The sequence below is a fragment of the Anoplophora glabripennis genome, unplaced genomic scaffold, assembly GCF_000390285.2.
Source record: "Anoplophora glabripennis isolate ALB-LARVAE unplaced genomic scaffold, Agla_2.0 scaffold357, whole genome shotgun sequence".
NCBI classification, from domain to species: Eukaryota; Metazoa; Arthropoda; class Insecta; order Coleoptera; family Cerambycidae; genus Anoplophora; species Anoplophora glabripennis.
The window spans coordinates 425964-438347 of NW_019416998.1; the positions used below are offsets into that span (position 1 = coordinate 425964).

At 31.2% G+C, this 12384-nt stretch overlaps 2 non-coding genes across 2 annotated transcripts; one reads left to right on the forward strand and one right to left on the reverse strand.

Moving 5' to 3' along the window:
* Window positions 1-10447: 10447 nt before the first annotated feature.
* Trnaa-agc lies at window positions 10448-10520 on the forward strand. The gene has a single exon. It is a non-coding gene; the product is annotated as a tRNA-Ala (tRNA).
* Window positions 10521-10995: 475 nt separating this feature from the next.
* Window positions 10996-11068, reverse strand: Trnar-acg. Its single transcript has one exon. It is a non-coding gene; the product is annotated as a tRNA-Arg (tRNA).
* Between the last annotated feature and the right edge of the window lie 1316 nt (window positions 11069-12384).

A 12384-nucleotide genomic window follows, 5' to 3' on the forward strand; every position in this document is an offset into this window, starting at 1 on the left:
AAACTAATCCCAGAAATCGAAAGGCTTAAGCGTGGCGATCTGATCACGACATATCGCATTCTTCATGGCACATATTCCACAGATTTAACACATTTATATGTTTTATCTGCTCATACTCGACTTCGTGGTCACCATTACAAGCTTAGCCATCAGAATTATACTACTAGATGTAGGCAGTTTTTTTTTGAGCAACCGTGTGTTTCATGACTGGAATTCTTTACCAAACAGTGTTGTAAGTGCTTCTTCTATAAATTCTTTTAAAAACAAACTTGATAATGTACTTAATTTTTAATAATTGTACCTGTTTACATTAGTATTTTTTTTCGATCCATATGTTTGCTATTCTTTTTTAATCTGTAGCATTGTACCAATAGTACTGTTTTATTTTATATTGTATGCTTATATTTTAGATTGTTTTTCATATTGTTTTTTGCTCTTGAGTTTTATAGGTTTTTACCTCTACTCTTATTATGTTAATAATAATAATAATAATGGACAAAATCTTTCGAGATGAATGGATAGGGCGAAGAAGACCAAGCCACCTAGTTCTCCAGATTTAACTCGTCTAGATTTCTTTTTATAGGGATACTTAAAATGTAAAGTATACCAAAATAGACCACAAAATCTAGATGCATTAACAGAACTCATTTGGATGGAGATGGCACAAAAAACTCCGGAAGTTATAGATAAAGTTCGAGAAGAGTCTACTGTTCGCTTTCCTCACTGTACTATAACTTAGGGTCGTCAATTTGAAAATCTAATGATCTATTGTCACTTGGGTTGTTAAAAATACATATTTTTGTTGCAATTTAAATTTTTTTTCTTTCGCACCGTTCAAAACCCTATTACGTAAACGTATTAATATGCCTGAATATAGAATTGCAAGACCTTTCAAAAAACTATCGCATGACTGACATTTGTATTTTAAAAGCATCGATGACGTCGTCACTATCACACAGATGACGTCTTATGTAAAACAAATATCTCGCCGAACGTTTGTTTTTTAAATAAAAATTGACCTATTTCAGGATTTTTGTCCAAATAAAGTCACCGATTTACAAAATAACGAATTTATTTCTTTCATTTGCACCACACTGTATATACTTAATAGTATCGGGCAGGATTCTAATAAAAATACAATCCCGACCAAGGCCTAAATCTTTCTATTATTCTCCAGGGTGGAATCGACTTCAAGACATGATTGAATGCCTATGTGGCATTAATCCTTCCACCATTCTTTTACACCACGCTTTCTTTCGCTACAGTTCGCCCAATGCAACCGGTAGTGCATTATTTCGTGTAATAATGAATCCTTTGCAAATATCTTAAACCCTTCGAGGCACGACCATAAATCATTTATTCCTCGAAGGCCCTTCTGGAGTTACTCGGATAACAAACAGTTCGACACGATGAGGGTTTGGACTTTGATGGAATGGTTTCGTAACTCGAATGTCATCAGTCAGGCTTACAAAGATTTCGAGAGCGGACATACTACTAATTTCTTTTATTGCGAATTAAAGGGGTATTAAATGCAACGACAAAGCGAACATGTTTAGGCAGGGCTTTTCAAGAGGGAACCAATGTTTCACAGTAAATATTCATGAAATGTTTATGCAGAAACCGCTATGCTACATTCTATTCTTTTAACAACCCACATAACTACTTGATATGTAACAAATATTTCGTAAATAATTATACAAAATAATAAAATACTACACCACTGTTTTCAATTACATATATGTATACAGTTTTCTACCATTGCTGTTCCTTAATTTAATTAGACATGGAAAATATACAATTAGGAACGACGATTATCTTACCACTGATATTGTGGAAAACAACTACTCTGGAGTCTACAGTTCCGTCTTGAATTTCGTAATATCTAGTAAACACCCATCGCATAATGGATGAGGACATAAATTTGAAACCGTTCCACGTCTGGTGATTCTGCTGGTTCTCCTGACGAATGATCTTAGCAGCTTACTAGATACTGTGGGTGTAATTCATTACACGTGACTGTAGTTTGCTGTATCTCACAAATTAAAAACTTCATTTCGCCTAATGCAGCAGTAGTTATAAATATACTAATATTATTATACTATACAGGCTGTTACAAATTCGCTTTTCACTACAGAGATCTCGGAAACGGTAAGAGATACAAACTAGCTTATATGGACGTAAAGTCGCATAATCAGTGGACCAACATTATGCCTCTAAAAAAATCAAGGCTAACATGATTACCTTTCGAAATGTTTGAAAAAAAAAACAAATTTTGGAAATTCGTTTTTGTTTCATTTCAGCCTTGGTTGAGGTGGTATTGAAAAAAGAAGAACACTTTCTCATGGCAACTTTTTAATCCATTATTTTTATATGTAACGTTTCGTCACTCCAGGGCCATCACAAACTTCATTTTTTTTAAATACGAAGCAAGCCTTCATGACCCCCAATACTGTACTACCTTAGCCCGAACCAGATTCAGACGTTTTGTCTCGAAAAATTCATCTTCAGTGTATTCATTCCTTTACCTAATTTTTTATTTATATGTCTATTTACTGAATTATAAATTATAAATTTACTGGATATACTAAGTGTCGTTAGATCCTGTGAAATCCACCTAGTTATTTTACGTAAAACGTAACAATTCATTGTAAAAGGGAAATATATTAAACAAAATCGAAACAAATAGTCTACTAAGCTTTGAGTGCAAAATAATTCTAAACATGTAAAATTCAGTATAAATTTCCATAAGTTTTATGATTGTTGGAGGCTATTGTGAAGCTATTGTACTGTACAAAGTGTATAGTTTATATATCTTGAGTAACTAATCAAAAACTGTGTTTCATATCTAGCCTTTGAAGGATTTAGGAACTGTTTTAGGGAAATAATATTAAATTACTTTTTGTTTGTCTTGATGAGAAAAATCAGTCTTGAAAAGTTGTTATAATATCGCTGCCATCAAATGTTATGAATTTGCATTGCTGATATTAAAAGTTAAGTCTCCATCACCGTTTTTAAACTGGGCTGCTTTATGATGGGTTCATTCTGAACACCGAACAATTCAGAATAATAAAAACAAACTTGTACAATTTTGTTTTTCGGATATCACCTCATTTTTCCTTTCATTTTCAGAGCATAAAATGTAGATAGGTACTCACATTTTTTCTATAATCGTGAAATTGTAAATTAATTATATTTTGTGGTTCACACTTATTTTAATGTTTTATTCTGTGTTTTTTTTAATAACCAGTAACCAATAATTACAGTTATTTATTTCGTAAAAATGTTATATTTAAGAACAATAACATTTAATACTAACATAGGTACTTATAAGTATTTATTCTGTATATCCATTATTCGATGAAATCTGTTTATTTACTCTAGATATATGGGTCTCTGGTTCATGACTGATTATTATGGCTCAGACTGCGAGTACACAAAACATTATGCCACTCGATATATCACTGAAACATCTTACATGTCTGTAGGACGGAGTGTAAGAGATGAACTGAAATGAAAACTTTTCAGTTTATTTTGTGCCTACACGAAAAACTTTTCCAATAAAAATATCCATCTCAAATACCTTGGATATACTTAATGAATATAAAATAAATGAAAAGCATTGATTAAGAGGGAAAACTTTTGACCCTTACAACCTTCAAGCAATTTTTAATTGTAATTAATCACTGCTAAAACCCATTTTATTATTCACATCCTTAATGCATATTTTTCCAATTTCTTGTTTATTTTACCACCTGAAAAAAAAAATAATATTAATTAAATAAATCCTTGCGCCAAAAGGATCAATCAAGACAAATATAATATACAAAATAGTCATATTAAAATACTTTTTGAGCCTTCAATTTCTTTTTCAATAGCAGTTTAAATTTGTTTGTTTTTATCTGCTTCCAAAAAATAAAGAGATCATATGATGTTTATTTTATTATTATTGACTTCTTTTAGTCAGATCATTAATAAATGTCTACAAGCCACGTGACCGAAGAGCTTAGGTAACCCACGATTGGTAGTAGTAGGGTATTCCATGTTTAGTTTACCACATTTTTTTGAGAGTACCCTGTATATGATTTAATATCATGTTCTTTTTACAACTTTCGTATGTAACGCTTCACTTAGTTAACTTTCATGCCCACATATGACGAAAGTGAAATATTATACAACAATTTATAATATTTTGAAACTCTATTCGTTCAAGCAGGTAGAAAGAGAGAGAGGCAGAAAATAAATCAATATGTTTACATACTCGTTAGTACATAATAAAAAAATTGACCAAATTTTCAATGAAAATCAACATAGAAATAATAACACTATTCGTTTAGTAATGTTAACTCAACTATTTGTTAGCTAATTGAATCATATACAGGGTGGGCCACCAGTAACGCCTCAGTGGCTAGGGACCAAATGGCAAATGTTATAGAAACCTGTTTGGGTGGGTACGTGTAGGTTAATTACGGCTATACTTTTAAAATATTTTGAAATATACAGGGTGTCCAGGAAAAACGTACCATATCAAAGTTATATATTTTTAAATAGAACACCCTGTATTTTACTGCATTTTTGAAAGCACCGTAAAAAATATGTGAACATTATTAAAGGTTTTGCATACCTAGAACTTATTGTTTGCGAGATATTTCAATTTTAGTGAAAATGCAGGCTTAGCGTAGAAATTTATTAATTTTAAGGAAAAAGCTTTGGAGAGTGTATTTTAGATCCTTGAAGTTATAAATTATTATATTTATCGTCATTTAGTATTATACAGGGTGTTCAAAAAACTGCTGGATACTTTTCTCAACTTTAAACAGCAATAACTTGGTTATTATAAATGGGATACCCAGTATATTTTTACTTTGGAAGTTAGGAAATTTAAAACTCTTTCAAACTGCATATACTTATCTTTATCAGTATTGGAGATATTTGTTCCGTTTCGTTTTTTTTATCGAATTTTTTTGTAAGATGTATCAACGTGTCTTTATCGAGGTCTTTATTTAATTGGTAAAGCATCAATCATGACAATATTCAAGAAAGTTTTCTAATAAAGAATATTATTTTATATGCAGAATAATTATAAAAAGTAATTAATTTTGTATAAATACGTTTGTTGTACGTTGTACTAAATTAAATTAATTAGAAACCACATGAAAAATATTTATTAAAAGAAATTTTACTGTTAGAAACTACAAAGAAAAATTTTAATTGATGATCAAATTGACAACCATTCTCTTGAATACAGGATCTTATTCTAGCTTCAAATGATATTATCACATTCCTTAGAATATCTGGGGTAATTGTGGCAAGTGCATTTCTAATTCTTTCTTTCATATCATCGCAAGTAGTAGGTGGAACACTGTGTACAAGATTTTTTATATAGCCCGAAACAAAAAAGTCCATTACGGTGAGGTCTGGATACCCAGGTGGCCACTGACATGCACCGTTGTTACTTATCCCTTTATTACTAAATTTTCCATTTAAATAATTTCTCACTGAATATGAAAAATTTGAAGATGCGCCATTTAATTGCATCCCTATTTTACTCCTTATATTTAAAGAGAGGTCATCAAGAAGAACTCCAATCAAATCAATAAAGACCCCGATGAAGACACGTGGATCTTACAAAAAAATTCGATAAAAATCGAAATGGCACAAATATCTCCAATACCGTTAGAGACAGGTATAGGGAACCTATACACAGTTTGAAAGAGTTTTAAATTTTCTAACTTTCAAAGTAAAAATATACTGTGTGTCCCATTTAAAATAACCAAGTTCGCCAAAGCTGCTTCCTTAAAATTATTTCTAATCCTAGGTATGCATAACCTTAAATAAAGTTCACCTATATTTTTACAGTGCTTTCAAAAATGCAGTAAAATATAGGGTGTTCCATTTGAAAATACACATGGGACCAATTTAATTAAATTGTACAGAAAATCATCAGTAGAAAAATTATATTTTCTACTCGGGATGAAATATTTCATTCGTGCGTAAATAAATGTCCTCTCATGAAAAATACATTTTACTATTTACTGAATGTAGCATAAAACTTGACTTTGTATTTTAAAAATATAATCAATATTTTGTTTAAATATTTGAAGGGCAACTTGTATCAAATTCTAATCTTAGGAATCTCCTATGTTAAAAACTTCAAAACCATAATGTAAGCCTAGATATTTTAGTAGTAAAACTTTCATTGCTACTTGGTTAAATATCGATGTGCTTTGAAGCGTTGACAATAGGTTTTCCTAACAATTTTTGAAATTTATAAAATATCGCACTCGTTGCATAGTTATACCATTATAAGGAATAATTAAATAAATTAAAGCTGTTAAACTGTCACGGACAACACGCTTTAAAAAAATTATCTTATTAACATAAATCTCCTTTAAATTTATCTGTTCCGCACGAGTACTGTAAATTTTACTGCCTTATCTCAGATATAAAATTAATAGCGCCGTCGAAAACGCCAAACGTTTGTCTTTATCGGTGACATTTACATTTTCTGAACAAAAATTGCATTCTTTAAGCAAACAACTCTCCTTATTTATCTCACACGTTTGGTCCTTCCTACAAGGAGAGAGGAAAAGAGGGACTGAAATACGAGAGGAATAAAAACCATTACACAAGTGTGGACCAGATAAGAAAACCTGGAAGTTGACAGATAATAAATAAAGCAATACGACAAAATATTTGGGAGGATTCCGCAACACCGGATTTTGGAGGTTAAATGTTATCTGTTCCTGCTAAATTTAGTTGAGGGTGGAATCCGAGAGATACTTATTGAAATCATTTGTTTTATGGGTATGCTTTTTATGGCGGCATACTTGAGGGGACGGTACAACAGTCAAAAAATATATAATACATGCTATTTATTAAAGCAGAAGTTTCTTGCTTACAATAACAAACGCGTTTGTATTATCTGCAAACTGGCATTTAAAGTGACTATTTTTAAAAAACGTCAAATGTATTTTAAAATACAAAGATATAAATAGTAAACAGTTCTATCACTGAAAAAATAATTCTGCAACTAAAAATGTATTTTTAACATATGGAGGTTGTAATTTTGCTTTGCTGTGTACTGACTGAGAAGGTAAACATGACTTTTTCTAACATTCCTAAATAAGTATTACTTTTCCATTTTCAAGTACTTTTACAGCATAATATTTTCTTACGATAAATAAAAATTACATTTTTAAAATTTTAGGCTTCATAAAAAAAAATTATTTCCTAAATTAAAACTCTAAAATGATTTTACAAAATGTTCTGCGTATACAGTATACAGGGTGATTCATTAACAATGGGAAAATCGAAAGCTGAACATACTACACGTGAAATGGTGACCATTGGCGCAAACATGCCTTATCCGAAAGTTGATAGTTTCGGAAATACAGGGTGTTGAAAGTTAAAATTTTAAATCGTTTTTTTGCGATTATTCTGAAAATATGTAGGTTAGGAACTTGAAAATTTGTGAAACTATATTTTTTTAGGCGACGAATAAGATGCGTGTTGTAATTTCAGCATTGCTCATAGAGGGCGCCACTTACGACCAATTTTACCGAAAATTTAGTTAATAACTTTTTACCCTGTATATTTAACATGAAACTTGATTCAAAACCTGAAAGAGCTATCATTTTTCCATTAATTATGTACTCTTGTTTCATTTCGGTATCTCGATCCGTTTTCGAGAAAAATCGATTTAACGAACACTATGTTTTGATAATATGAGAAATTAAAAGCGAAACAAACCAAGTGTTTCTTCGTGTTATTACAACAATTAACAATAAAACAAATAAAATACGTAATTATGATTTAAAGTAATTGTTCGAAGAATCCACCGTTGACACTGATACACTTTACACGTTTTCTGAGAGATCTTCGAGTTTGAAACAACATATTGGGATTGCGTCTGACTTCGTTGGCAGCGATTTGTATTCTTTGCCACAACTCTTCACACGAGCCAATAGATTCTTTGTAAACTATATCTTTCATTCGAGACCAAATAGAAAAATCAAGAGGATTGAAGTCCGGACTTCTGGATGGCCAAGCAAAAATGCTTACATGGCCAATCCAGCGATTTGGAAAAACTGCATCTAAATATGCACGCACTGGCCAAGAAAAATGCGGTGGAGCTCCGTCGTGCATGAACCACATGTCTCTTCTTAAATAAAGTGGAACTTCTTCAAGCCGTGGAAGCATTTTTACTTGGCCACCCAGAAGTCCGGACTTCAATCCTCTTCATTTTTCTATTTGGAAGAATCTATTGGTTCGTGTGAAGAGTTGTGGCAAAGAATACAAATCGCTGCCAACGAAGTCAAACGCAATCCCAATATGTTGTTTCAAACTCGAAGATCTCTCAGAAAACGTTGTGTAAAGTGTGTAAATGTCAACGGTGGATTCTTCGAACACTGACTTTAAATCATTATTACGAATTTCATTTGTTTTATTGTTAATTGTTGTAATAACACGAAGAAACACTTGGTTTGTTTCGCTTTTAATTTCTCGTATTATCAAAACATAGTGTTCGTTAAATCGATTTTTCTCGAAAACGGATCGAGATACCGAAATGAAACAAGAATACACAATTAATGGAAAAATGATTGCTCTTTCAGGTTTTGAATCAAGTTTCATGTTAGACATACAGGGTAAAAAGTTATTAACTAAATTTTCGGTAAAATTGGTCGTAAGTGGCGCCCTCTATGAGCAATGCTGAAATTACAACACGCATCTTATTCGTCGCCTAAAAAAATATAGTTTCACAAATTTTCAAGTTCCTAACCTACATATTTTCAGAATAATCGCAAAAAAACGATTTAAAATTTTAACTTTCAACACCCTGTATTTCCGAAACTATCAACTTTAGGATAAGGCATGTTTGCGCCAATGGTCACCATTTCATGTGTAGTATCGTCAGCTTTCGACTTTCCCATTGTTAATGAATCACCCTGTATGTAATATGTATGTCTAATTTTATGTATTTACAAATCCGTAACAACTTTATTCTTCAAGATAATTCAACATTTTTTTTTAAATTTTAAATGGCATCGAAAACCGCTTCTTCTGATCCTTCCATGGCTTTTTAGATGGCGATCCAAGGCCTGCTATTATTTTCTTTATACCCCCGAATTTCAGTATAATCCCTTAATGATTTTTTTTTATTTAAAATCTGATAAGGTGGTGTTATGAAATTTGAAGAAAAAAAGCTATACAGCTTTTAAGATGGCAAATGCTGCTATGTTTTCTTATTCAAATTTTACAGGGATCCTGATTAACACCACCTTATCATATTTCAAATAAAAAAATCGCTAAATGTTTATTTTAAATTTCTGGGGTATAAAAAAATCATAACATGGTCATTTTAAAAAGCGTGGAAGAATAAAAGAAGCGATTTTCGATGCCATTTAAAACAAAAAATATATGTTTATTATCTTGAAGAATAAAATTTTTTAAAACCTTGAGATCGTGTAGGAAACACTCTGTATAGTTTTGTTTCACATTTTATACCTAGGGATTTTGAGGGTTCCTGTTTCACACCACTTTATCAGATTTTAAATAAAAAAAAACTCTAAGTGCTTTATATTTTATATTTATATATGCTTTATATATTGCAATTGGGGGGTATGAGGAAAATCATGACAGGTCTGATCGCCATCTTAAAAGCCGTGGAAGGATCAGAAGATTGATGCCATTTAGAATTAAAAAAAAAATTGTTGAATTGTCTGAATAATAAGTTTTTACGGATTTGTACAAGTGGACACACTGTATATATCTTAGGAGGCCCAATATAGGTTCCATCACTATGGCGTTTAGTTTTGAAGATGCATTACGTTGATGTAGGTATAGATAAAAATAATAATTATCGAAATACGCACGTACGACGCCGACGCTTTAGAATTTAACTGGGGCAATTCTGACAAAAACTGAATATGGCAACAGTTTAATTATTTTTTTCAACAAAAATAGAAAATAATACGAACATACTAATGTTAGCAACGTAAGTGTCACTTGTATATACAGGGTGTTACAAATTAGTAGATCAAGCAGTTAACCACCATATTATTTGTACCAAAATAATGGGATTTTTCTTATGTGACCCCCTCCACCTCCCCACCGTTCGCGTTTTGATATTTTAAACCAAAATTACACAAAAGTGTGCCGACTTAAGATCAAAATATTTGCTAATTTTAAAATAAATGTCTCTACCATCACTGGAGTCATCAATAAAAATCATTTTTTAAATTTTAATTTTGACACCCTGTATTTTGAAAATGAGGCTCCGAAATGAAAAGTGACAAAAGAAAAGTCCCATTATTTTAGTCCAAAGAAAATGTGGTTAGCGGGTTGACCTACTAATTTGTAACACCCTGTATAAATAGGAATAATAACTAGTATAGCAAATACAAACATATATTACATTTATCTGCAGTATACGGAAAAAATAATATCAGGGGGCGTAGCTCAGATGGTAGAGCGCTCGCTTAGCATGCGAGAGGTACCGGGATCGATGCCCGGCGCCTCCAATCTTTTTTTTATTTTTAAGGGAAATATAATAAGTCTATCTAATAGTCTAAAGACTAAAGTGCAACAACTAGTTACAGCGTCCCATATTGGGTCTGAAAAATTTCTTTTGATTTTGGGGGCAATCGTAAATCCTAAAATCGTAAAAGTGGGGTTTGAAGATATTGTATGTAATTATTTATCTGGTTCCATTATTTTAGTTCTAGTATTTCTGTCACACTGAAAATAAACTCTTACACCGAAATATCTATCAGTCGGAAAGGTCTCATACAAAAAGTAGATAATTATTCTATTATTCAAGATTTCACTACAAACACTGTGGTACATCATTTTTTTAACATCAAAATGATCGAAAGTTAAATGTAACAGTTTCTTATATTTTTCGTTAAAGCTGAGTATTAATACATTTTTTACATAAAATACGTTATCTTCCTTCGGGAATCCTTAAAATTAAATATTTATAATTATAAAAAAAGTCGATCCTGCCAGGATTCGAACCTGGAATCTTCTGATCCGTAGTCAGACGCGTTATCCGTTGCGCCACAAGACCTTTTACCAGAAATACGTTTTGTACTTTGTTCACCAGTAGTACCAAGCTTGATTGTAATATTTTTTATGGAATTGATAATATATCGACAAAGATGACCAGCAGATACCCAGATACCCATACAGTCAGAAGCGTTAACATTTCCCTTTACTTAATGGAAATAAAAGAAATTGCGAAATATGTAAGTTGCAAGCAGTTTCTATGTTGATAATTATAAGTATATTAATAGTTTTGTCTTACTTTTATGTTCTTCAATTATTCTAGAAAATATGTTTTTCTTCAAACAATCCCGAGCAGAAGAATTTTAAGATCGGTAATTGTTTTGCGGAACCCGAAATTAATGTCCATGATACTCTTAATTTGAATCTACCAATACAAGTGACACAATTGTTTACAAACAAAAATTTATTTTTTTCAACAAACAAATAATGACTCATCTCTAATATATCATCATTATAATTAATTATTTTTTGTTTATTACATGATAAATTATTTTAATATTATTCTGATATTTTACAGTTGAGTGAAGAAATACTTCACTCAACGGTTAAACTACATCATCTGACACATTATCTTAATCATAAAAGTGCACCGAACTCAAGAATGCGAAAATACAATATGACACCAATAAAAAAATCCAAAATTTAATTCTCGCCATTCTGACAGACGTTACGGCTAATACAACTGAAGACTTGAAATGAAAACCGGGCTAAGTGCCAAAACTGTCATTTTAAGATAAACGATGTTTTTCATCCCAAAAATTTATTTTAGAAATGTTTTTTTTATAAAAATTAATAAATGTTCCTCACTATGCACTTTGAAATTGTTGTAGTAGCTTTGAAGTTTATGCAACCACAATTCAAGAAAAATAATAATAAGTAATTTTGAAAAAGGTGCTAAGTACCATGAGATATGAGATGAAAAATGAGGTATGAACCCGACGGATTTTTTCTACTGGTATTAGTAAGAGAAAAATACAACGTAAATAATGTAATTATTTATATTTTATTCACTCAAAAATAAATGGATAGAGTAATAAAACAGAACAATGGAACATAGAACATAGGTATAATATTAAAAACTCAACATAATAAAGTTTGAAAGAACTTTTTATTTTCTTCTTTAAGAAATGGTATAATTGCTTCAATGTTCTTCTTTTTATTAGCTGTACGAGTAAGATAGTTTTTGCAATTAAATTGTGGCAAATTCATATCTTTGATGCGTTGAACATTAATATCTTTCTTAAGGACGTTCGGTAGAGATAGCGGGGGGAAACATTTGCGGAGCAAGGGGAAACTAGCGATGAGTGAAGACTTGAC